General features: G+C 42.9%; 7 non-coding genes across 7 annotated transcripts; 1 reads left to right on the forward strand and 6 right to left on the reverse strand.

Moving 5' to 3' along the window:
• The first annotated feature begins 37 nt into the window (after positions 1-37).
• Positions 38-110, forward strand: trnaa-agc (transfer RNA alanine (anticodon AGC)). Its single transcript has one exon. It is a non-coding gene; the product is annotated as a tRNA-Ala (tRNA).
• Positions 111-8,544: 8,434 nt separating this feature from the next.
• On the reverse strand, positions 8,545-8,618 carry trnai-aau (transfer RNA isoleucine (anticodon AAU)). Its single transcript has one exon. It is a non-coding gene; the product is annotated as a tRNA-Ile (tRNA).
• Positions 8,619-8,714: 96 nt separating this feature from the next.
• Positions 8,715-8,786, reverse strand: trnap-ugg (transfer RNA proline (anticodon UGG)). The gene has a single exon. It is a non-coding gene; the product is annotated as a tRNA-Pro (tRNA).
• A 583-nt stretch (positions 8,787-9,369) lies between these two features.
• On the reverse strand, positions 9,370-9,441 carry trnaq-cug (transfer RNA glutamine (anticodon CUG)). Its single transcript has one exon. It is a non-coding gene; the product is annotated as a tRNA-Gln (tRNA).
• Positions 9,442-10,079: 638 nt separating this feature from the next.
• On the reverse strand, positions 10,080-10,151 carry trnap-ugg (transfer RNA proline (anticodon UGG)). Its single transcript has one exon. It is a non-coding gene; the product is annotated as a tRNA-Pro (tRNA).
• Positions 10,152-22,858: 12,707 nt separating this feature from the next.
• On the reverse strand, positions 22,859-22,931 carry trnaf-gaa (transfer RNA phenylalanine (anticodon GAA)). The gene has a single exon. It is a non-coding gene; the product is annotated as a tRNA-Phe (tRNA).
• Positions 22,932-23,037: 106 nt separating this feature from the next.
• Positions 23,038-23,111, reverse strand: trnai-aau (transfer RNA isoleucine (anticodon AAU)). The gene has a single exon. It is a non-coding gene; the product is annotated as a tRNA-Ile (tRNA).
• Positions 23,112-27,374: the final 4,263 nt, after the last annotated feature.

Raw genomic sequence — 27,374 nt, forward strand, 5'->3', positions numbered from 1 at the left:
GTCATTCCCAGCTATGCTCGTCATTTTTGAAAGGCCAGGGGAATTAGCTCAAATGGTAGAGCGCTCGCTTAGCATGCGAGAGGTAGCGGGATCGATGCCCGCATTCTCCAAGTTGGCTCCTGCCCTTTTACTCACACATCCCTAGATCAGTGGTTTTCAATCCTGTCCTGGAGGCATCCCTGCCCTGCACAATTCGCATTTCCCCTCATCTAACACACCTGTTTCAAATCATCAGCTCATTAGTAGAGACTGCAAGACCTGATTTGGGTGTGTCTAATAAGGGAGACATACAAAATGTTCAGGGCAGGGGTGCCTCCAGGAAAGGTTTGAAAACCATTGCCCTAAAGAGACCGACTGAGCGTTGACGCAATGCTGCCACACTCCCACGTTAGCTTTTTTTGGGCTCACAGCTGCCAAAAAGTATTTCAGACATGATCCTGTGCAAATTGGTTGCAAAACAGTGCCATTTTACGCACAGTTCCCTAAAGCAGTGGTTTTCAAACCTGTCCTGGAGGCTTCTTCTTCTTTTTCTTCTTCTAGGATTCAGTGGCGGTTGGCAAACCAACTTAAAAGGTGCATTCCCGCCACCTACTGAAATGGAGTGTGAAGCGCATATTTGGAAAGGAAGTTTAAACTAGATCTACTCTTTAAAAAAAATATATATATATATATATATATATCCATATAAAATGTACACATAATGGAGTTTTAAATCCTATTAAATAATCCTGTTTCCTTTAAAAATATAAATAACTCATGATAAACTCTTGATTGTTTAGCATCTTGTCCTAGGAGAACCTGAAGTGTCAACTCATTGATTCCTACACTTCTTAAAGCATGTCTTAACTGGGACCGCTCTCTTTCATAAGCTTCGCATTCTAAAAGGACATGCTCTATATTTTCAACTAACCCACATTTGTCACAATTTCCATTCTCATGTTTACCAATTCTTTGTAAGCTTTGATTTAATAAACAATGTCCAATACGCATTCTTGTTATTAAAACATCCTCTTTCCTGTTTCCGAATCTTCTTCTCTCTGATCCAACTTTTCCTTGAATGCAGTAAAAATGTCTACCTTTCTTTCCTTCATTCCATTCTTTCTGCCAAATTTCCTGTATTTGTTTAGCTATTATCACTTTAATTTCTGTTTTACTTAATGCCACTTCAATGTCAATTTGTGAATGGTTTAATGCCTGTTTAGCCTGATTATCAGCCTCCTCATTTCCTTTCACACCCATATGCGATGGAACCCATACAAGATTTACCAGAAGTCCATACTGTCTTGTTCTGTAAAGACTCTGCATTACTTCATTTATCATGTCTTGCCTTGCTGATGATGTTCCACTTTCCAAGCTATTTAGTGCGGATAAAGAATCTGTACATATCACTACCCTTGTTGGTTGGATTTCTTCTATCCACTGAAGTGCTAGACATATTGCAATAATTTCTGCAGTGAATACTGAAAGATAATCTGATATTCTTTTTGCTATTCTAATGTTAAAAAGTGGAATATATACCGCTACTGCTGTTTTCCCAAATTCTGGATCTTTTGAACCATCAGTGTATATTTGAACTGCACTATAATAAGTTTGATCAATGTATTGCTGTATATTAAAATTTCCTAATCCATTTGTATTGTCATGCTTTTCTTTAAGCAATTGAGTATCAATCAAAGGCATTGGGAAAAGCCAAGGAGGAATTGCTGACCTAGCCACAGTAGGAGCAACATTGAAGTCACTTAATCCCATTCTCCGGGCTTCCTCACTGGCCTTCCATCCAAAACTTGATAACTTTTTATGTCCATATTCCTAACAATCCTCCAACACCATTTTAACTGGGTGACTGTCCAAGTGTCCCTTTATACTTATAAAATACCTCATCTTTAACTTGAGCCTACGAATTACTTGAGGCATTACACCCATCTCTACTTGCACTGCTGTTATTGGAGAGGATCTAAACGCTCCACAACAAACTCGCAAAGCTTGTGACTGAATTGCCTCTATTTTTACGAGTTGTGTTTTGGATGCAGGGCAATATACCATACTGCCATAATCTATTGCTGATCTTATTAGAGCACAATATATTATTTTAAGAGACTGGCGACATGCTCCCCAATCAACTCCTGCTAAACACCTCATGAAATTTAATGCTTTTTTGCATTTGTCAACCAGTTTCTGGATATGTATACTAAAATTCAATTTCAAATCCATCCATATACCCAGAAACCTCACAACTGCTGTTTGCTTCACTTCTTGTCCATACAATCTGATGTTAATGGTAGGGTTACTTTTCCTTTTTGCAAAACAAATTACCTGAGTTTTATCTACTGAAAACCGAAATCCCCATTCATTTGCCCAATTTTCTACCATTTTAACGGCATTCTGCAAACATCTTTCCACATACTTTACATTACGCCCTCTTTTCCACAGTGCTCCATCATCCGCATATAAAGATCTTCCAATGCCCCTATCAACCTTTGTAAAGATGTCGTTAATCATAATATTAAACATAATTGGACTACTAACGCTTCCCTGAGGTGTTCCATTCTCTATTGTGTGAGAAAAAGCAGTACTTACTCTTACTTGTATAGTTCTGTTAAACAGGAAATCCTTGATCCAGTTATACATTCTTCCTTTAATTTCCATTTTTTCTAGCTTAATTAAAAGTCCCTCTTTCCACATCATGTCATAAGCTTTTTCAACATCAAAAAATACCCCAACTAAAGCTTCCTTATTTACCTGAGCCTTTCTTATTTGAGATTCCAGGCACAGTACTGAGTCCATTGTATTACGTCCTTTCCTAAATCCACTTTGATAAGGTGATAAAATATTATCCCTTTCAATGACATATACTAATCTACTCATGACCATACGCTCCATTATTTTGCATAGATTAGACGTTAAAGCTATAGGTCTATAATTATTTGGCTGTGTATGATCTTTGCCTGGTTTTGGAATTGGCACTATGACACCATGCTTCCAGTCATTTGGTAACTTTCCTAACTCCCAAACCTTATTAAAAAGCCTCAAAATTGTCTCTAATGCTGTCTCTGATAAATGTTTTACCATCTCATAACAAATGTCATCTCTGCCTGGAGATGTTTGCTTAACCCCTGCAAGCGCTTTTTTCAATTCGTACAAAGTAAACTCTGAATCCATTGTACTTCCTGAAAGTCCCTTTTCCTCCAATAAATGAGGATATTTACTTAGTATCTGGTCCCTAGTTTTCCTCGCATCCTCTGATAAATTCGAATTACTATGAATTTTAACGAATGTTTCTGCAAATACCTCTGCTTTACCGCTTTCAGATATAATTTGTCTATTATTATATTCTAATACAGGTATGTTGTAATCTCTTTGTATCCCTCCCATCTTTCGTATCATATTCCATAACTCACTTATTTCAATGTCTTCCCCTATTCTATTACAAAATTCCCTCCAATAATTTCTTTTAGACGTCCGAATGACTCTTCTCACTATAGCTTGTGCCCTTTTATAACTTATTAAATCATTATAATTAAGTGACCTTCTTACCTTCTTGAGTGCTTTATTTCTCCTTTTTGTTGCCTCACTACACTCCTCGTTCCACCATGGCATAACTTTCTTCCTGCTGCCTGCCTTCCTCTTACCTATTACTTCTACAGCTGTACTCTGAAGAACCTTGCATATTTCATTACAGTTTTTTACAATCACTTTGTTACTATTTTCAGAACCTTGATGCCATTTTTCACAACTCTAGACACAAAACTCACAACCAATGATCAAAATGCACATTTTTCACAACTCTAACCCTTTTCTCAATTGCTTGGATACAATACACATAAAACTTAGATCATTTGTTCATTCAACAAAAATCACCTGTTCAATATGACACAACTTAACATCAAAGTGCTACTATTTCAAAAGGCAATCCACACATTACATTTCAAATGACTGTCTATTCATTTCCTTGCAATGATGTAACTATCAATTGATACATCTGCTCAAAATGATAAGTAACTGTTGCATTACTCTTAGTATGGAAACACACAAACAATCTTCCATGTTTACTGTAAATCATGAACGTTTCAAGATAACGAGATTCATTGTCACCAATTAGCATGGAGCATGAACCAATTAGACTACAATATCCATGGATGTAGCCTAATATTTTATCATAATGCTTCATCAGACACTGTGTCTATGGCCCCAAATACTGTACCACCTTTTCAGACTATTTACAGTATTGACAGTACTGCACTGTACAGATGCAGGCCCTTGTAATTGCTTGTCCAATTCTGCCAGCTCATTACTGATGATTGAGTGCACATTGTGAAAGAGTTGATTGGGATCCAATTGCAAGAGCATAGTGATACGTAACATGGAGCCAGCAGGTGATCCAGGTCACAATGGAGGTCAAGCAGTGGTGAGAGGAAGACGAGGAAGACATGTTGGTCAAAGGAATGGTAGAGGACAGGCACCACTTCTGAGAGGTGGTCGTGGGCCTCGTTTGAGAGGTGTGGGGGAACGTGGCAGAGGACAAGGCCACGGACCAAGACAACGGCAGCAACAGCATAGAGTGTCCAATGAAATTCGGGCAATAGTTGTAGACCATGTCATAAATCATGGCATGACAATGACTGAGGCGGCTACAATGATACAGCCAAACCTCAGAAGGTCAACCGTGGCCTCAATAATCAGAACGTTCCACAATGAGAACCGGTAAGTTATCAGCATGCACTAAACATTATGCTACTCTCAATTGTCAAATGACTGCATACCAATGTGTATCACAGAAAAGGTGATGTTTCAAAAATTCTACATTGTACAGTAATCTCTAAATCTCTTTCTAAAATGTATTTTTAGAGGGTGATGGAGCTGGATGCTGATGATGACCATCACAAATTCATATATTTGGATGAGGCAGGTTTTAATCTGGCCAAGATAAGGAGGAGAGGTCGGAATTTCATTGGCCAGCGGGAAACCATCCAAGTACCTGGACAACGTGGGGCTAACATTACCATGTGTGAGGCTATATCAGAAGATGGTGTGGTGGGTTTCAATTTCATAGCTAATTATTTTTGCTTTGATTCCAATAAACCTATGTTGTAATTGTACAGTACTGTAGTGTTTTGCATCAATATATTACAAACTTTGTTCAATGATTCCACTGTGTCTGTAGTATTCTTTCTACTACTGCAGTACTTTTACTGAGATGTATTTACTGTACATGTAGTACCATAATGAAACCTGTATCACCTATTTTGTTCTACAATATTTAATGATTGTACGAACAATGACACAGTGAAACTATCGGTTGCTTGTGTGTGGGTGATCTATAGTTATGTTTCAATGGTATTTCACAGTAAATTTGTGTTTTGAACCAATGATTGTGCAAGTGCAAGATTTCTTTAAAGATGTGAATGCGCAAGGCAATGTTTTGAACATTAGACAGCCTGTGTTACAAGTGATAACCGTTTTGAGTTTTGTGTCTAGAGTTGTGAAAAATGACATCAAGGTTCTGAAAATAGTAGCAAAGTGATTGTAAAAAAACTGTATTAAAAACATCAACATCTTCTATACATTTACTAATGTCCTTCATTTTGCTTCCACATAACTCCTTATACTTATCCCAATCCGCTGACTTGAACCTCCACCTAGGCATTCTTTCCCCCACTCTTTGTTCTATATCTACTCCAACTTTACTGCAAATAGGAAAATGATCACTTCCTACTGTACTTTGTTTTAGTACTTTCCATTCACATTTACTCGCTAAACTTTCAGATACTATTGTCAAGTCTAATACCGAATTCCTTCCCTTATTCAAATCAATTCTAGTATGACTTCCATCATTAATGCACACTAATCTTCCCCAATCTAGCATATCTTCAATGATCTTACCATTATAATCTGTTTTTGCGCTTCCCCATATTGAACTATGAGCATTAAAATCACCACACCACACCGTTTTTTGACTTTCATTTCCTCCTATACTTTCTAGAATATCCTTGCTTAACCTATCACATGGATTGTAAAAATTAATTATTCTAATACACCTTGATCCTTCCCATATTTCCACCACCACAACTTCTACTTCCCATCTACCTGTTTTATACCCAATTCCTTGCTTTATAAAAATAGCTACTCCACCTCCATTCCCTTGTTGTCTATCCCTCCGAATAGTAGTATATCCATGTATTAGAAAGTTATATTGTGACTTAAGCCAAGTTTCCTGTATACATATAATATCTGGGCCTTTCTCTTGGTCTGCTATAAATTTCTTAAACTCCTGTCCATTTGCAATCAAACTTCTTGCATTCCATTGCAAGATATATAACACCATTAAGATCCACCACATGTTGTCTGACTATTTACTGCTTGACTATTTAATGTTGGAATCTTGAGCCTTTCATTTATCATGTCAACAGTAACATTCCCCAGATCCAAGTACTTTTCTGCAGCTCATAATGATTTTGATTCTTTCAGTCCTGCTTTCAGTTTGAGCTGAACAGTTCACTACTTCAGCGATAAATGTTACAAATGCCACCTTATCATCCACTACTACCTTTTCATCTCTTTGTTCTTTACTCTGTTGTTTTGAATGAATTTCTTCATTCATAGTTTCATTTGTTTTAGGAATCTGGTTTACTTTCTTCAATGCCTCAGCGTATGTTATTCCTTCTGTCGTTCTAACATTTTGAACCTTGACTGCCTTTTTCCGTACCTGACAACCACCGTATCCTGCACTATGATCCCCACCACAGTTGCAGCATTTAGGATTTACACCTTGCCCACATTTGCCGTACTCATGTTCACCTCCACACCGCGCACATCTCTGCTTACCTCTGCATACTGCCGCTACATGACCGAATTTTTGACACTTATAACATCTTAGCGGCGGAGGAACGTATGGTCTTACTGCATATCTTACAAATCCTAAATAAACTTTCTCTGGCATTTTATTTTCATCAAAGTTTATCATTACTGAGAGGCTGTCCATCTTCTCGTTATTTCTAACACACTTGAGCCGTTTAACAAACTTTACTGCTGCTCCCGTGATATTTCTTTTAATCTTCTCCTCCGTGACATCTGTCGGAATCCCTGTCACAACACCTCTAACCCAATTCTTTTCTTCCGGTATCGAGCACAACACCTTATGTCCAATCATCGATTTTATACCCAGAGCTGATTTTTGCTGCCTACTGTCTTTACAAAACAACAACAGATTGCCATCCCTCAAAGTCGTAATGCTTTCAACTGTCCCTATCATTTCTTTCAATGTTTTCGTCAGCTTCAACGGATTAATCGCATTTACCGAGTCAACAAACTTCAACAATACCTTATATTCCTCTTTCCTTCTTCTAGTCTGGAGATTTCCTTTCTCACTACCCGATTCTGAAGATTGTTTCTTTCTTTTCCGATTTTCTACTACACTCCACTTACTACTTCCATTCTCGCCGCCTCCACTATCCACATCCTCCATTTCCGGATCACTTCCGGAATCTACGCTACTTCCTTCCATCATCACTCCACACCTCCAGCCCTGTCCTGGAGGCACCCCTGCCCTTCACATTTTGAATGTTTCCCTCATCTAACACACCTGTTTCAAATCATCAGCTCATTAGTAGAGACCGCGAGACCTTATTTGGGTGTGTCTAATAAGGGAGACAATAAAAATGTGCAGGGCAGGGGTGCCTCCAGGACAGGTTTGAGAACCACTGCCCTAAAGAGACAGACTGAGCATCGATGCAATGTGGCCACACTCTCTACGTTAGTTAATTTTTTTGGACTAAAAGGTGCCGAAAAGTATTTCAGACATTGTCCTGCGCAAACTGGTGGCAAAATAGGTCCCACCGAGATTTGAACTCGGATCACTGGATTCAGAGTCCAGAGTGCTAACCATCCCTGCCCTTCACATTTTGAACGTTTCCCTCATCTAACACACCTGTTTCAAATCATCAGCTCATTAGTAGAGACTGCGAGACCTTATTTGGGTGTGTCTAATAAGGGAGACAATAAAAATGTGCAGGTTTTTGAGATTTGAACTCGGATCACTGGATTCAGAGTCCAGAGTGCTAACCATTACACCATGGAACCTTAACTGGTGCAGTTGTTGCTCACAGGGCTACAAACACTGGCACCATCGCCAAACTAGTGCTGTTTTATCTTTTCCTGCGGCAAGAAAGCACACAGGCTCCACCGAGATTCGAACTCAGATCGCTGGATTCAAAGCCCAGAGTGCCATTACACCATGGAACCGAAACTGCTTGGTTGGAGGCCAACTTGGAAACAGATAGCTCTCTGGCTGTGGGGAAGCAGTTATACAGAGAGGTTGGAACCCAGTGATTTTTGGTCAATGGCCCGCCTCAAAAAAGGGAAAAGTGTGGAAGATGTTGCCGAAACCCGGCATCGAACCAGGGACCTTTAGTCTAACGTTCTCTCAACTGAGCTATTTCGGCTACAACAAACCTCTGCTTAGCAAGCAGTGATTTCAGTTAGATCACCCTACTCTTTGTCGTAGCTGAAGAGCAGAGCAGAGATGAGCCCCCAGACAATAAAAACAGCTGGCCAGTACGGGGATTGAACCCGCGACCTTGGCGTTATTAGCACCACGCTCTAACCAGCTGAGCTAACCGGCCTGGCTTAGCCATCTGTGTCTGCCTGATTGGAAAAAACCTGCCTTAATGTTTGTGAATGCAATGAGACAGTAAAGCTTAACGTTTTAACCTGAACAAGGGCTCGTCCGGGATTTGAACCCGGGACCTCTCGCACCCAAAGCGAGAATCATACCCCTAGACCAATGAGCCTTCTTGCCCAAAGCCAAGAAAAAAGAGCTGCAAGACCTGATTTGGGTGTGTCTAATAAGGGAGACATACAAAATGTTCAGGGCAGGGGTGCCTCCAGGAAAGGTTTGAAAACCATTGCCCTAAAGAGACTGACTGAGCGTTGACGCAATGCTGCCACACTCCCACGTTAGCTTTTTTTGGGCTCACAGCTCCCAAAAAGTATTTCAGACATGGTCCTGTGCAAATTGGTTGCAAAACAGTGCCATTTTACGCACAGTTCCCTAAAGCAGTGGTTTTCAAACCTGTCCTGGAGGCACCCCTGCCCATCACATTTTGAATGTTTCCCTCATCTAACACACCTGTTTCAAATCATCAGCTCATTAGTAGAGAAAGCGAGACCTTATTTGGGTGTGTCTAATAAGGGAGACAATAAAAATGTGCAGGGCAGGGGTGCCTCCAGGACAGGTTTGAGAACCACTGCCCTAAAGAGACAGACTGAGCATCGATGCAATGCGGCCACACTCTCTACGTTAGTTAATTTTTTTGGACTAAAAGCTGCCGAAAAGTATTTCAGACATTGTCCTGCGCAAACTGGTTGCAAAATAGGTCCCACCGAGATTTGAACTCAGATCACTGGATTCAGAGTCCAGAGTGCTAACCATTACACCATGGAACCTTAACTGGTGCAGCTGTTGCTCACAGGGCTACAAACACTGGCACCATCGCCAAACTAGTGCTGTTTTATCTTTTCCTGCGGCAAGAAAGCACACAGGCTCCACCGAGATTCGAACTCAGATCGCTGGATTCAAAGCCCAGAGTGCCATTACACCATGGAACCGAAACTGCTTGGTTGGAGGCCAACTTGGAAACAGATAGCTCTCTGGCTGTGGGGAAGCAGTTATACAGAGAGGTTGGAACCCAGTGATTTTTGGTCAATGGCCCGCCTCAAAAAAGGGAAAAGTGTGGGAGATGTTGCCGAAACCCGGCATCGAACCAGGGACATTTAGTCTAACGTTCTCTCAACTGAGCTATTTCGGCTACAACAAACCTCTGCTTAGCAAGCAGTGATTTCAGTGAGATCACCCTACTCTTTGTCGTAGCTGAAGAGCAGAGCAGAGATGAGCCCCCAGACAATAAAAACAGCTGGCCAGTACGGGGATGGAACCCACAACCTTGGCGTTATTAGCACCACGCTCTAAACAGCTGAGCTATCCGGCCTGGCTTAGCCATCCGTGTCTACCTGATTGGAAAAAACCTGCCATAATGTTTGTGAATGCAATGAGACAATAAAGCTTAACATTTTAACCTGAACAAGGGCTCGTCCGGGATTTGAACCCGGGACCTCTCGCACCCAAAGCGAGAATCATACCACTAGACCAACGAGCCTTCTTGCCCAAAGACAGGAAAAAATAGCTATTTCACCAACAACAAAAGAAGGAACATGAACTAACGTGGAAGCAATCAAAGTCCTCGAGACAGTGTGAAAGGCTAACGAATGCAAGTTGGCCTCTTAATTGACCTAAAAATGGGGCTGTATCTAACATGTAGAGGGATGTTAGGGAGGACAGCTGAAATGGTCAGATGTCACTTAGACCAGCGGGTCTCAATTCCAGTCCTCGCGCCCCCTGCTCTTCACATTTTGTAAGCTTCTCGTATAGCTTCAGACATTTGTTCCATTCGAACGTAAGTGCCCTGAGAACTGGACATCACATGACATCCCTCCGTGATTCAAGTTCAAAGCGTATGTAAACGTTCAATTTATAGTGAGTAATACAGTGGTGTATCGAGGTAAATGATGTCACACTTCTTCATGTGTGAAGAAGTTGCGCAGCACAAATCCGTGAACCAATGTTCCAAAGTGAAGTATACTTTGACGGATTTCCCCTGCTCAGGGAGGGGGGAGCAATGAACAGTGTGTAGGGACCATGTCAATCACTAGGAGCTCACTTCTAATGAGCTGATTATCCGAATCAGGTGTGCTAACAAAGAGAGACATGCAAAACATGCAGACCTGGTGGGAGCGAGGACTAGAATTGAGAACCGCTTCCTTAGACTTTAAGTCAGTGTGAGCAAAGGAGGTGAGAAGTTGTCTGCATGATCCGAGTGTTCCAAGGTAGCCTACATAATACAAGAATCCATACACATGCATACTGGCGTAAAAAGACAGAGAAGGTCCTTAAACACAAAAGCTCAATCTCTTTGTTAATTCGACCACATAATCTCGGCCAGTGCAAAGGAGCAAGCCCAGAGGAGGGACAGCCTCTTTGCATCAAACCCATCATTCCAAGCTATGCTCGTCATTCTTGAAAGGCCAGGGGAATTAGCTCAAATGGTAGAGCGCTCGCTTAGCATAGGAAGGGGTCCAATCTTTGAGCCCCGCACGCAAACGAAAAAGACGCGTTTTGAAGAGTTGTTATTACATGTGAAACAATTCTACCCTCCGCGGCCTGGATTCGAACCCGTGCTCTCTCAGATGAGCCGTGACGTCATATGTCCACGACGTGTATTGTTAAGCGTGCAATAAACCGAGACTTTTATTTTGTTATCTATGACATACCATTGATTGCTTTTATACTACATAGATTTGTGTGTGTATTATTAAAAAAAAACTTTTTTCATGTTTGTGTTTAAATAGAATTAATAAAAAACGTTTCTTAAAATATGTTTTGTGTGTGTGGATATGATTTGATTGATATGATTTAGCAGATTTTTTTTATCTGATCAAAAAAAATGTTCTATTAAAATGAATACAAACACATACACACAATATAAAAAGAACAATATAAAAGAGTGGGCCCAAGTAATATATACAAAATTTTTTATTAAAATGAACACACACACACATACACACAATATAAAAAGGACAATATGATAAGAGTTGGCCCATATAATATAAACAAAATATATACAGGATAGATATAATGTACTTGTATAAAAAAAATATGAAAAGAGTGGGCCCATATAATATAAACAATATATATATATACACAGGAAAGATATTATGTACTACTTATATAAAAAAAATATGAAAAGAGTGGGCCCATATAATGTAAACAATATATATATATATATATATATATATATATATATATATATATATATATATACAGGAAAGATATTATGTACTACTTATATTAAAAAAAATATATGAAAAGAGTGGGCCCACATAATATATACAAAATATACACAGGAAATAAATTATTTTCTATGGAGGCGGAGTTTGTCATTTATTTTGCCTGCCGCTGTTCTGCCAACTAATCATCTAAAGTTTTTCCATTAGAGGAGCGTGAGCAAAATGTGGCATTCCCATATCGGCTATGACCAAACTCTTTAGTTTTGGGCTGCCTACATTCGCTGCACTTGTTAAAAGTTACCCCTCGCACATACTTCCTCTTATGGACTCCGCTTTCCGTCTCCAGGCCCCGCCGGCGCCTGTTCCTCTGGGTGTAACGGGACACAGAAGCAGCAGGCGCTGGAGCAGGCGCTGGAGCAGGCGCTGGAGCAGGCGCTTGAGCAGGCGGAGCTGGGCCTGGACCGGATGTCAAAGCACCAGAAGATGAAATCACCATCGACACAGTCATGTCTGGGTTAAGGATTAGTGTGCCTAACAGTGACCCAGGTGCTGAAATGGGCTGCACAACTCCTGCTGCTGTGGGGACGGGTGCGATAGGGCACTCCTTTTTGGCAGCAGTGGGCCGGCGACCCGGTCGCAGAATTGAAGCCTGTCCTTCTCGATTTGGCGGAAGGATAAATTGATGTTTTGGGCCTGATGTTGATGGCACGTCATCCAATTTTTCCCTCGGCAGAGGAAGCTGCATATCAGCCACATCAATTGGGTCAGATGGAGTCAGTCCCTGGGCGAGGACACTCATTTCCTGATTCTTCTGCTGCCGTTGAAACCTGAAAGTAAATTACTTGTAAAATATATATATATATATATATATATATATATATATATATATATGTGTGTGTGTGTGTGTGTGTGTGTGTGTGTGTGTACAAAAGTATTCAGTTCCCTGGAACCAAATAATGTGCCTTGCTTACCACTGAATGAGTGTCCTCTGGTTCAGCTCAAACAGCTGGATCATTGTTTCATCCATCAGCCTTCGACTGTTAAGCACCAGGTCTCGGATGTGGTGGTAATCTGAAAGGATTTTAGACCACCTGGGGGTGCAAACTCCAGCCTTCTTGGTCGGTGACTTGTGTAAAGCACACAGCTTCATACAAATGGCCTCAACCAAGCGGCTGGTGCTGGGCCACTGTGCTGGACCCCCAGGATGTCCAATCAGACAACGTTTCACACTCTCCACACCCGGTGTGACTCCGGACCGCTTCGGTGCCTTAAAGCGCCCATGTGTCAGCTGAGGCTGATGTCGAGGCTGATAGTTGACCCGCTGTTTATCAACGTCAGGGAGAGCTGTCCACAGCTGGATGGCCTCTGTCACCTGCAGGTCGGTGAGGTAAGGAGCCTCACGAAGACCCACCAGGAAACCAGCCAGATCCTGGACCTTGTCCCACCCAGCGATGCCATCAGGTCCAATGACTGCTCCCTAGTAAATGCAGATTAGTGTTAATATACACTTTCAGTCAAAAGCCTTTGAACAGAAATATTTTTTTTTACATTTTTTAAAGAATTCTGCTCAACAAGCCTGCATTTATTTTATTCAAATACAACAAAAGCCATTATATTGTGAAATAATTTTACTATTTAAAATAAAAATGCTTTCTATTTGAATATAGTTTAAAGTGTAAGTTATTTCTGTGATGCACAGCTGAATTTTCAGCATCATTCCTCCAGTCTTCAGTGTCACATGATCTTCAGAAATCATTCAGATATCCTGATTTGTTGTTCTAGAAACCTTTTTTTATTGATATTATTATCAATATTTAGAACAGTTGTGTACATTTTGTTCAAGATTCTTTGATGAATAGAAGGATCCAAGATAAGAGTTTATCTGTAATAAAAAGCTTTTTTAACATTATACACTATACCATCCAAAAGTGTGGAGTCAGAACATTTAAATCATTATATATTTAGTATTAAATTATAGAAATTAATACTTTTATTTAGCAAGGACGCATTAAATAGATGATAAAGACATTTATAATGTTACAATTTATACTGAACTTTCTATTCATCAAAGAAACCTAAACAAAAAATCTCTAGAAGCTATTTTTAACCTAATAATAATAATATAGCACACGGCACCCGGTTTTTTTTTAGCAGCAAATTGGAATGATTTCTGAAGAATCGTGTGCCCTGAGTAATGATGCTAAAATTCAGCATTGAAATCACAAGACTGAATTACTTTTTTAAATATATTCAAATGGATAGCAGTTATTTTAAATAGTAAAAATATTTCAAAATATTACTGCTTTTGTTGTATTTTGAATCAAATAAATGCAGGCTTAAAAAAAAACACCTTGCTTGTAGTGTATTTGGAATAAAACGAGACTGAAACAAAATAAAGCCCTTAGAGTGTCTTACCTGAGCCTCGCCGGAGACACTGCTTCCAGTGTCAGATGGCTGTGACAGCACTGAAGAGGCAGGGGCGAGATGCTGTCTGTAATGATAAAACCTTTCATATTCATCCGGAAGAAGGAGGCGGGAACCAGCGGACAATCAAATAACATTTAATTTCAAAATAAACACAAAACAGCGCACCAGCCCCTCACGGACGACTGGTGCGCACAAAATAAAACCAAAACACAACTAAAAGCCCAGGCCTGGTCCTCTCTCGTCCTTCACTGTCGTCACTCCAGTTTTATATCCTTCCATCTCCTCCGTGGGCCTCGAGACCGGCGGGTCGAACAGGTGTAGCTCATCTCCAATCACTCCACCGGCCTCGCTCCCATGTCCCTCGGCCCCGCCCCACTCGTCACATACCCCCATCGCCCCTCGCAGGCCGAGGGGTACTCCCGAGACTGTGCTCTACTCCCCCCCCCCTCCCTCCGGGGGGGACCGCTCACGGGGACCTGCGGGAACCTGGGGGTAGGACAGGCGAGGCGAGAGGAAAGGAGATGGAAGGAGGAGCGACAGAGACGAGAGAGGGGAGAGAGGAGAAAAAAAAAAAAAATCCGTTTCCCAGACGCACTGCTGCTCGGCCCTCCACCAGCTGGGTGATCTCCTCCGCGGTGCCTGGCGGTGGCACTGGACGGCCCTCGGCGGACGGCACGACACTCCTCCGCCGCCCGGTGGACGGCGACGGCTCCTCCGGTTTTGGGCAGCTGGCAGGAGTCCCCCGTTCCCTGCTCCTCCCCGTTCCGGCGGATGGCAGCAGGCTCCGGCCACCTGGCGAACGGCGCAGACTCCTCCGCTCCCTCACGGACGGCAGCCGCCCCTCCCTATCGTGGGTGGCCGGTAGCGAGCTCGCCCGTCCCCGGCAACTCGCACCAGCCCACCGCCTCGAGCGTCCATGGCGGCACACTCCTCGCCTGCTCGTTGGCACCGCGGATTCACCACAGCGGCGAGGGATCTTCAGCAGCGCGTCCCTCCTTCTCCCGGGCTTCGGCACCACTTTAATGATAAAACCTTTCATATTCATCCGGAAGAAGGAGGCGGGAACAGGCGGACAATCAAATAACATTTAATTTCAAAATAAACACAAAACAGCGCACCAGCCCCTCACGGACGACTGGTGCGCACAAAATAAAACCAAAACACATTTAAAAGCCCAGGCCTGGTCCTCTCTCGTCCTTCACTGTCGTCGCTCCAGTTTTATATCCTTCCATCTCCTCCGTGGGCCTCGAGACCGGCGGGTCGAACAGGTGTAGCTCATCTCCAATCACTCCACCGGCCTCGCTCCCATGTCCCTCGGCCCCGCCCCACTCGTCACATACCCCCATCGCCCCTCGCAGGCCGGGGGGTACTCCCGAGACTGCGCTCTCCTCCCCCCCCCCCCCCTCCGGGTTCCGGTTCCCAGACGCACAGCTGCTCAGCCCTCCACCAGCTGGATGATCTCCTCCGCGTTGCCTGGCGGTGGCACTGGACGGCCCTCGGCGGACGGCACGACACTCCTCCGCCGCCCGGTGGACGGCGACGGCTCCTCCGGTTTTGGGCAGCCGGGAGGAGTCCCCCGTTCCCTGCTCCTCCCCGTTCCGGCGGATGGCAGCAGGCTCCGGCCACCTGGCGAACGGCGCAGACTCCTCCGCTCCCTCACGGACGGCAGCCGCCCCTCCCTATCGTGGGGCCTCGAGACCGGCGGGTCGAACAGGTGTAGCTCATCTCCAACCACTCCACCGGCCTCGCTCCCATGTCCCTCGGCCCCGCCCCACTCGTCACACTGTCCCTCTCCTCCAGATGATGTGGACGGCTCAGCCAGTGATGCTGGGGACTGAGGCAGAGGCAAAGATGAGGGGCTGTTTCTGAGATCACGGCAGGGGTCATCCTCATACAGCACTGGAACTGTGATGTCCTCCATGCTCTCTTCCTCAAACCCCTCATCTAGCAGGTCCTGATCATCAACCTCCTCCACCAGCCGGTCTTCCTCCTCTGGGTTCTGGAGCACTGGAGTCAGTGTTTTGCCAGTCTGGCTGTAAAGGTACTCGATTCCCAGCAATTCACCTACAATAATAAAATAATAAAAAAAGAAAAAAAGTGCTCTTAATAATTTATCATGTACATTGGAGGCTAAATAGATAACTTAATAGAATATTGCAAAAGAACAAATTAAATTTATTACCTGTATATGCTCCAGGAGGGCGATAGCGCTCATCCCAGGGCTTCCCAAAGACTGTTCGGCTAAGCCGGTCCACAGCCTCTCTCATGGCTCTGCCATATGTCCGAATGGAGGACGCCCGTTTTATGGCATCTTCCATTCGGTCATCATTCCAACGCATCAAGCCCTCAAGGAGATAGGCCTGAAAATGTGCATCGCTGGCACTGGTTCCTAAAAGTTAAATAATATTAAAAAATATATAAAAAAGGGTTTTATATGTCACATATGTACAATATATGTACTACACATAAGGTGCTCTGAAGTAACTTGTATACTACATTTAATAGAGTTGTGTAACTAAATTAAAAATGATTGTCACTTATTCCTGTATTACTAGTGACTTGTTAGTCAACACAGCTTTGTCAATGCTAATGACATTAAAAAGTAATTGTAATGTAGAGTGTGACATTTATTAATGCGGCATTACTTTAAAGTGATGGAAGCAGTTACAGTGCTTATATTTTCTACAGAAAAATAATAATCCATATGCATGTAATACCTGGAATAAAACGGTTCAGGTGGAGGTGGAACGACTCCAAGGAGGTAGAGCCACGAGCACACCTGTAGCAGCACAGCTCCACGCCGCCTTTCTTCAGTGTCCCTGTCTTCATGTACAGCGGAAAGTCCTCTGGGTCTTGTATACACTGGACGTGCTTGCGCTGTTCCTTCCATATCTGCTGGATCCGTTCGTGGTCCAGCAGAGGAACTCCCAGGGTGTCCTTCCCATCCGCACTGTCAAACTGATCAATCAGTGACCCAATCAATCTGGCGGTCTCCTCCACCCCCCTGGTCCTCCTCCGGCAGTGCAGTGCCAACTCCCTCCGGGTAATGCGAGCACTGACCGCCTTTTCTGAGATGTGGCCAGTCTTCTTTGCCGCCAGGTCACTCTCTTTTGCAGAGCGAAGAGCAGCCACATCCTCTGGATCCCACTGAAAGATGCACGTGGACAGACGTGCCATGAAGATCCCGTAGAGTGGATGAGCCTCTGTCGTGACACCTGCAGCAAATCGCCGCATGAAGTGCCAGATGTCGAGGCGCACTACAAGCTCATCCCACTCCGAAAACATGATCTTCACCCGCGATTGGCCATACTGACTGCAGCAGTCCCTGTCCACGTACATCACTTTTGGGGCTGCCTCTCCTGCCTCTCGGTAGCGTTTCATCAGACCAGCTGCCATGGAGTCTAGTCCATGTCCCTCGGCAGCTGTCAGCACAGAGACAAGGACCTGGCCGTGTTCATTTCCGACATTTGTGCACCAGGCAGCTGTTCCTGAAGCAGCACCGGCAAGTTTTCTTTGTGACCTATTGGGAAAAAGAAAAGATGTGCTCTTTATGTACGCACATCACACACATATCCATATCTGGCAAATTTCTGGATATAAACAGGGCTTTGATACCTTTTTTGTCGAATCCATCTTGAGAACACAGCCAAAGACAGATGTTAATTTGGCCTTGACCTCGTGCAGTCGCCCCAGAACATCCCTGGCATACACGGCTAACAGCCACTTAGGTTTAGGCAGGGCAGGTAAAAGTGGAGGATCAGCAAACACAGGAGGCTGCACAAGGGAGGACCTTGTGAATGGTTCGCAGGCAGTCAGGTACTGCAAGACACGCTGTGTCCATGCCTCACTGTGCTGTTCCATCAGCTTCCTGTAAAGCTGAGTCACACTGTTGCCCAGTGTCCTCTCCCTCATCATCCTCAGCACCCGGTTGTCACATGAGTATCTAAGGAAACAACAGTATAATCATGCAAATGCTTTAGTTGGTAAAAAATAACCCATATAAAAGCACCTAATAATGAATGATTGTCATTATGAATTACCTGTATGTCAGCAAAGCTGGAAACTGACTGCGGTGGCCCATATCCAGCTGTCCTAGGATGTCCTCAGACCAGGCAGGATATTTCTTTTTGCAGCGTTTGCACTCCAGATACTCAGTGGCAAGGTCATACCACCCGTCGATGTCCAAGACCTTACGCACGGTACCGTAAATTCCTGCCGCTGTTAGTTTGTGCTTACCACAGTCTGGGCGAACACAGACAAGAGGAAATAACCACATCTTCAGCGTCATCCATAAGAAAAGGGGCCAGAAGAAGAGGTCAGGTGAGGCAGGGGGCTGAGTGTTTATTAAAGGGGGCTGAGGAGGATACCACCAAAGTTTCAGCTGGGACACTAGTTCTGACTTGCCGGTTCGTGGGTTGGCCTTAAATAGTGTGTTCCGGATCCACTCATGCTGGAAAGGTGGAAGTTGATCTTTCCAGTGACTTGGAAGCTCAGCTGGTGGCTGGTGATGTGAAGGAGCTGGTGCCTTGGCAGTTTCCACTGATGGAGATGGACCAGCACAGTCCTCTGAGTGAATAGTAAAAAAAAAACAATAAGGATGACTGTTGCATTTGATAGTAAAATGCCATAAATGCAGCGCACAAACAGCCTGCAAAGCACAATTTTTGGACAAGTATTCATAATTATTATGTTATATTAAGGAACGAGAGTGAAGAAAGTGGTACTAGTGTTAAGGAAGCAAAGAACACAGCATACACTATATTAATTTAAGGAGAATGGAATCAGTGCAGCTCACTGAGAATGAGGATCAGATGGAATGGAGGAAGGAAAATGTGGTGTGATGAATTAAGTGTAAAGCAACGAAGCCCACGGACATGAAGCATACACAGATAGAGTAAGGAAAAACTGTTCCTCTAATCATTAGAACAATGAATCTCCACCATCCTGTCTGCTCAGGGAGAGCTGAAGAGTGTGTGAGAAGAGCAAGCGGTGTGAAAAAGTGATCTGGTGATTATCTAACAACGGGTAAGTTCGGAAACACAAATAAATACACTGACACCTTGGAACATCCTTACGGTTTTGAAGAAGTGCACTCAAAGAAAGCATCCCGCTTGAGGCATGATATGATGTAATTCTGTATTGTAAACAAAACATATTTTAAAATGTTGATAATTTTCCCCCAAGAAATAACGCTTTTCAGTGTGTTTTCACAAAACATTCTTGTAATATGTGCATTTGTGTCATATGCCACACCTGTATTTAGCTGTGCTTCACATTGTGATGCAGCAAATACCAGCTCCTCATCGTCATCTTCAGCAGTGGGAACGGACTTGCCTGGAGCACAAATGTTAAAACTATCATTGTGAACAATACACAGAGACAAACATATGTAAGATGGTGCTTACTTACCAGTAGCGAAAAGCTGCATGGGGGGCAAATGTTTGGCTGGGGGTTCTGCTGCTGGAGGAGGTAAAGTGGACTGCAATAATGGATCTGGAAACGGCAAGTTGACAGGTTTGCCATAATGATAAATTAATATATGTAGAAATGCTGTAGGTAAAATTCTATATTCACACTCCTACTCACAGGGTTTAACTGGTGACGTGAGTTTTTTCGCCAGCTGTGAAGGCGACAAATTTTTGCCACGTGCCAACAGCGCTTTCACAGTTGCGGTCTTCTGTACACCAGTTTGGATAGCTGCAGGTGGAGGTGCAGTGGTTGCAGAAGCACTGGAGGTTGCAGCGTGAGGTGCAGGCTTACGTACGCTGGTGCCCACAGCAGAAGCCCGTCTTTTCAGGACATATGTCTTGAAAATGGCCATGTTGGTTTTGGGCCTGGCATCTGCCTTAACGAGGTACCTGATGAGGGCTTTAGCCTCCTTGCTCTGGTCCTCATAAACATATTTCATGGACCGGCCCTGGAAGTCACCAAACTCCACCATCAAGCAGCCCTGGTCTCCAGTTGCCGGGCTTCTGCCTGCATTTCCTGCTTCCTCTGATACTTCTCCACTTCTTCTGCCATCTCTCTAATTTGAGAAGTGTACTGTAGGAACAGTTGTTTATTTTCTGACAGGGGTGTTGTCTGCGCCGCAAAACTGGTCACTGGGGTCTCCACCGTTTGTGCTGACAAAAGTACTGGCCTCTGACAGCACCTCCTCCTTAGGTTTGGCCCTTCCAGACTCCACATTTTCAAGGCGCCTCGCCTCCACCGAAGGTGCCATGAGGAGTCGGCTTGATGTTGCCGATTGGCTTTGAAAAGAGGGATATGCATACATTTTCTGAAATGAAAATCAGAAAAAGACTACTACCTTTTGCAATCTAAAAGACACCTGTATGTTAAGTGTGTAACAATAATTTAACAAGCTACGCATAAACTATATTACTGTGGTAATAAACATGGCCATGACATAAACTGTCCTGAAGATGAGTTTTCTACAAAGGACAGGAATCCCTGACATATAAAATATGTTACGTAAATATGAAGTCTGAAATTTCCTTTTATTTTCAATGCTGTCATCTTAAACCATGATTACACACACACCAGGCTACAAAATATTACATTAAATATATCATACTTCAAATGTTGTCATCTTACCCCAGGGTTACACCAGGTGCTTTTACCTCTTAAAATCTCAGCCATTTTTCTGTGTTTTTAACTTTCTGGTCTACCTAAATTAAAATGAGCACTATTTCCACATACTTTGGCCCATATGGATACATTTGGCCTTTTTTTGTTTGTTTTTAGTTAAGACTCTCAATGATTTTTTTATAAAAAAAAGTCATTATTATTACATTATTTTAGAAAATATAAATTATTTCTTGGTAAATGCAGTTTTCCATATCTCCACAACAATTTGGTAAAGATTTTTACAATTAAAATGTGTGTGTGTTATTATGTGTTAATACCAAATATAAATGTAAATAGTTTAATCATTATTTTCATTCATAGGGCCCAGAAACCATGATTTCTTAGACAATAAACACATCCTTGTTGACAGTAGCATAGCTTAATTAGCTGACGGTCGATAAATTTAACTTATCTGATCATTTATCATGTGAAAAGTTACAGGTTCACAGGTACTGAAGAAAGCATGAACTGTACATGCTAGCTAGCTATACAGACACGATTCATTTTCCAAAAATACACACTGTATATGAACAAATAATGACCAATTTTCAATGAATGAAGTAATAGCCTTACCTTTAACAAAGATGACAATAACAACGACCGGCGATTGGTCAAAAGGAGGCCACAGGAGAGAAACACGATTGGAGAAAAGTAAGCCACGGAAGAGAAACGCGATTGATCAAAAGTAAGCCACGGAAGAGAAACGCGATTGATCAAAAGTAAGTCACAGGCGAAACGCGATTGGTCAAAAGTAAGCCACAGGCGGAACGCGATTGGTCAAAAGTAAGCCACAGGCGAAACGCGATTGGCTCATGTGGGCTTACTTTGGGCTTACTTTGGCTCAGTCGGTGGGAAGCAGTAGGTGCAAGCGAGAGGTAGCGGGATCGATGCCCGCATTCTCCAAGTTGGCTCCTGCCCTTTTACTCACACATCCCTAGATCAGTGGTTTTCAATCCTGTCCTGGAGGCATCCCTGCCCTGCACATTTCGCATTTCCCCTCATCTAACACACCTGTTTCAAATCATCAGCTCATTAGTAGAGACTGCAAGACCTGATTTGGGTGTGTCTAATAAGGGAGAAATACAAAATGTTCAGGGCAGGGGTGCCTCCAGGAAAGGTTTGAAAACCATTGCCCTAAAGAGACCGACTGAGCGTTGACGCAATGCTGCCACACTCCCACGTTAGCTTTTTTTGGGCTCACAGCTGCCAAAAAGTATTTCAGACATGGTCCTGTGCAAATTGGTTGCAAAACAGTGCCTTTTTACGCACAGTTCCCTAAAGCAGTGGTTTTCAAACCTGTCCTGGAGGCACCCCTGCCCTTCACATTTTGAATGTTTCCCTCATCTAACACACCTGTTTCAAATCATCAGCTCATTAGTAGAGACCGCGAGACCTTATTTGGGTGTGTCTAATAAGGGAGACAATAAAAATGTGCAGGGCAGGGGTGCCTCCAGGACAGGTTTGAGAACCACTGCCCTAAAGAGACAGACTGAGCATCGATGCAATGCGGCCACACTCTCTACGTTAGTTAATTTTTTTGGACTAAAAGGTGCCGAAAAGTATTTCAGACATTGTCCTGCGCAAATTGGTGGCAAAATAGGTCCCACCGAGAACTCGGATCACTGGATTCAGAGTATAGAGTGCTAACCATTACACCATGGAACATTAACTGGAGCAGCTGTTGCTCACAGGGCCACAAACACTGGCACCAGCACCAAACTAGTGCTGTTTTATCTTTTCCTGCGGCAAGAAAGCACACAGGCTCCACCGAGATTCAAACTCAGATGGCTGGATTCAAAGCCCAGAGTGCTGACCATTACACCATGGAACCAAAACTGCTTGGTTGGAGGCCAACTTGGAAACAGATAGCTCTCTGGCTGTGGGGAAGCAGTTATACAGAGAGGTTGGAACCCATTGATTTTTGGTCAATGGCCCGCCTCAAAAAAGGGAAAAGTGTGGGAGATGTTGCCAAAAGCCGGACTTGAACCAGGGACCTTTAGATCTTCAGTCTAACGCTCTCCCAACTGAGCTATTTCGGCTACAACAAACCTCTGCTTAGCAAGCAGGGATTTCAGTGAGATCACCCTATTCTTTGTCAGAGCTGAAGAGCAGAGCAGAAATGAGCCCCCAGACAATAAAAACAGCTGGCCAGTACGGGAATCGAACCCGCGACCTTGGCGTTATTAGCACCACGCTCTAAACAGCTGAGCTAACTGGCCTGGCTTAGCCATCTGTGTCTGCCTGATTGAAAAAAACCTGCCATAATGTTTGTGAATGCAATGAGACAATAAAGCTTCACGTTTTAACCTGAACAAGGGCTTGTCCGGGATTTGAACCCGGGACCTCTCTCAATCAAAAAACGAGAATCAAACCCCTAGACCAACGAGCCTTCTTGCCCAAAGCCAAGAAAAAAGAGCTATTCCAGCATCAACAAAAGAAGGAACATGAACTAACGTGGAAGCAATCAAAGTCCTCGAGACAGTGTGAAAGGCTGACGAATGCAAGTTGGCCTCTTAATTGACCTAAAAATGGGGCTGTATCTAACATGTAGAGGGATGTTAGGGAGGACAGCTGAAACGGTCAGATGTCACTTAGACCAGCGGGTCTCAATTCCAGTCCTCATGCCCCCTGCTCTTCACATTTTGTAAGTTTCTCCTATAGCTTCAGACATTTGTTCCATTCGAACGTAAGTGCCCTGAGAACTGGACATCACATGAAATCCCTCCGTGATTCAAGTTCAAAGCGTATGTATACGTTCAATTCATAGTGAGTAATACAGTGGTGTATCGAGGTATACAGAGGTAATTGATGTCACACTTCTCCATGTGTGAAGAAGTTGCGCAGCACAAATCCGTGAACCAATGTTCCAAAGTGAAGTACACTTTGACGGATTTCCCCTGCTCAGGGAGTGGGGAGCAATGAACACTGTGTAGGGACCATGTCAATCGCTAGGAGCTCACTTCTAATGAGCTGATTATCCGAATCAGGTGTGCTAACAAAGAGAGACATGCAAAACATGCAGACCTGGGGGGAGCGAGGACTAGAATTGAGAACCGCTTCCTTAGACTTTAAGTCAGTGTGAGCAAAAGAAGTGAGAAGTTGTCTGCATGACCCGAGTGTTCCAAGGTAGCCTACATAATACAAGAATCCATACACATGCATACTGGCGTAACAAGACCGAGAAGGTCCTTAAACACAAAAGCTTAATCTCTTTGTTAATTCGACAACATAATCTCAGCCAGTGCAAAGGAGCAAGCCCAGAGGAGGGACAGCCTCTTTGCATCAAACCCGTCATTCCCAGCTATGCTCGTCATTCTTGAAAGGCCAGAGGAATTAGCTCAAATGGTAGAGCGCTTGCTGCGCAAAGGAAGGGGTCCAATCTTTGAGCCCCGCACGCAAGCGAAAAAGACGCCAGAGGTGGAAAGTAACGAATTACATTTACTTGCGTTACTGTAATTGTGTAGCTTTTTTGTGTACTAATACTTTTTAAAGTAATTTTTTAAATCTGATATTTTACTTTTACTTAAGTATATTTTGTTTGAAGTATTGTACTTCGCTACATTTTAAAACACATTAATTACTGAGTAAAAAAATAAAAAAAATAAATCGCTCCCTGGAAACTACAGCAGTAAATAATGGGCAGGAGGGCAAACTGGCGCTAAAATCACGAGAAAGATGCAGACGGTCAAAACAGGCGTTAGTGGTGCAGACACCGCTGAAAACGAAACCCCGTCATATTCTGAAGTTGAACTCGAAGGAAATGAAGTGAACCCCTGGCCATATGTATGCTCTATTATGCAGTGTAAGCTGTACTTGCCTAGGAAGACCAAACTAGCAGCTTATAAAATCTCGACAAGACATCAACCCTTCGTAAGAATGTAGAGGTAAGCTAAATAATTGCATCGTTGCATTGGTGGTTAAAATGAAGCTTTGACATTTTAGCAAGAGGTTTTGCACAAATTAGCCAAAAAGACAGTGGTGAGGAGTGTGCTATTTTTGTTTTAATGATGTGCGCGCGCATTTATAGTGCGTTCTTTCACTGTGTGATTCAGTTTCCTAAAATGCATTTAGAATGATCACAAAATTAAAGATATAGGGGCAGAAAATTCACATATTTATATAATTTCATATATTAAATCAAAATCACACAAAGAATGCCATCTTTTCCTCCAAAAATCATCATGAATATATACATACATATATATATAACAGTTCAGTAAACAAGTTAATTAAGAGACTTGCGTTTTAGACACCATATTGCCTTTTTTAGCTCTATTTCTACAACAGAAAATAATTCCAAACACAGCCACCAAAGCACAGTTTTGCATCTCTGAGCAACGTGACAGTGTTTTATGGAATGATATTGCGGACTTTATTCAAAAGGAATTGCAAATTGTATTTGCAATTGCGTTTTCAATTTGTGGACGCATAAAATGTGACATAATCCAAACGCAAATGCAAATCGCGCATTAACGTTTTCATTTTCGATTCAGTGAACGCACAGTGTCTGCCAAATTTAAAATGGAAATGCAAAGTCCGTTTGCAATTGTGTTTTCCATATCTTAGGAGCTATGAACCTGTCATATTTAAATAGCAATCTCTGCACTGTGCAGGTAAACTGCCAAAACTCAAATGGAATCGCAATACCTTTTGCATTTGGATTTCCAACGTCTACACGGAAACCTGTCAATCAAGTGACAGGGGTGGGGCCATTTTATTGGGCGTGTTTGCATTGGGAAGTGACGATCGTACTAAAATGTACCATGTTTTTACTAGGGTAAATATGAGTTAACGATAGTGTTTATAATTAAGCCACAGTAGCCACAAATGTACAGTTGTCTGAGACGTTATGAAATGTTCTTTAACATCATGAACCATAAAATGTAGTCAGTGTTCTGCTATTGTTTATTTTCATAATAGGTAAACACAGGCCACAAATTAACACGGTCACAGATCTGATGCTGATTCAGTGTAGCTTGGGAGCTCAGTGTTTAGTGACTGTCATCACTCACGGCATACCATCTTTTAGCGCGGGTTCGAAACCCGGGCCAACACAGACGTTCTTTATTTTTTTGTTTATCCTACTAACTTCAGCCGCCAAACGGGCGATCATACAGTGAGGAAAATTGCAGTAGTTAAGGCGAGCTGACGTTATCAAGTACGCTGCTGTTTGCAGAATTACCGGACCTGCGTCCTCGCAGACATCACACTCCCGAGTCGAATGCACAAAGTCTGAACTACTGAGGATGCAAGTCCGAAATCAGCGGCTGAAGTTAGTAGAATAAACAAAAAAATAAATGTCTGTGTTGGCCCGGGTTTCGAACCCGCGCTAAAAGACAGTATGCCATGAGAGATGACAGTCACTAACCACTGAACTACCAAGCTACTGTGAATCAACATCAGATCTGTGACCGTGTTAACTTGTGGCCTGGGTTTACCTATCATGAACATAAACAATAGCAGAACACTGACTACATTTTATGGTTCATGGTGTTAAAGAACATTTCATAACGTCTCAGACAACTGTACATTTGTGGCTACTGTGGCTTAATTATAAACACTATCGTTAACTCATATTTACCCTAGTAAAAACATGGTACATTTTAGTACGATCGTCACTTCCCAATGCAAACACGCCCAATAAAATGGCCCCACCCCTGTCACTTGATTGACAGGTTTCCGTGTAGACGTTGGAAATTCAAATGCAAAAGGTATTGCGATTCCATTTGAGTTTTGGCAGTTTACCTGCACAGTGCAGAGAGAGTGAAAAGTGGGAAGTCGTGGCCTAATGGTTAGAGAGTTGGACTTGCAATCGAAAGGTTGTGAGTTCGAGTTCTGGGCCGGCAGGAATTGTGGGTGGGGGAAGTGCATGTACAGTTCTCTCTCCACCCTCAATAACACGACTTAGGTGCCCTTGAGCAAGGCTCCAAACCCCCAACTGCTCCCCGGGCGCTGCAGCATAAATGGCTGCCCACTGCTCTGTGTGTGTGTTCACTGCTCTGTGTGTGTGCACTTTGGATGGGTTAAATGCAGAGCACAAATTCTGAGTATGGGTCACCATACTTGGCTGAATGTCATGTCACTTTCACAAAAGGCAAATGTGGTAGTTAATATTGTGATTTAAATACGACAGGCTCATAGCCATGTAAGATATGGAAAACACAATTGCAAACACTTTCCATTTTAAATTTGGCAGACACTGTGCGTTCACTTAATCGAAAATGAAAACGGTAATGCGCCATTTGGATTATGTCACATTTTGTTGCGTCCACAAATTGAAAACGCAATTGCAAATACAATTTGCAATGCCTTTTGAATAAAGTCCGCAATATCATTCCATAGTGTTTCGTTCCTGGATGAATCAACCGTTTAAATGATTCGGTTCAATCGCAATGACTCACTTATTAACAGAGACTTGCTGACACATACTGGCCATTTTAATTTCACATTTAAAGTATCTTTTGATTTTTTTAAATAATTAA

This window comes from Carassius carassius, chromosome 8 (assembly GCF_963082965.1).
Source record: "Carassius carassius chromosome 8, fCarCar2.1, whole genome shotgun sequence".
In the NCBI taxonomy this organism is placed as follows: Eukaryota; Metazoa; Chordata; class Actinopteri; order Cypriniformes; family Cyprinidae; genus Carassius; species Carassius carassius.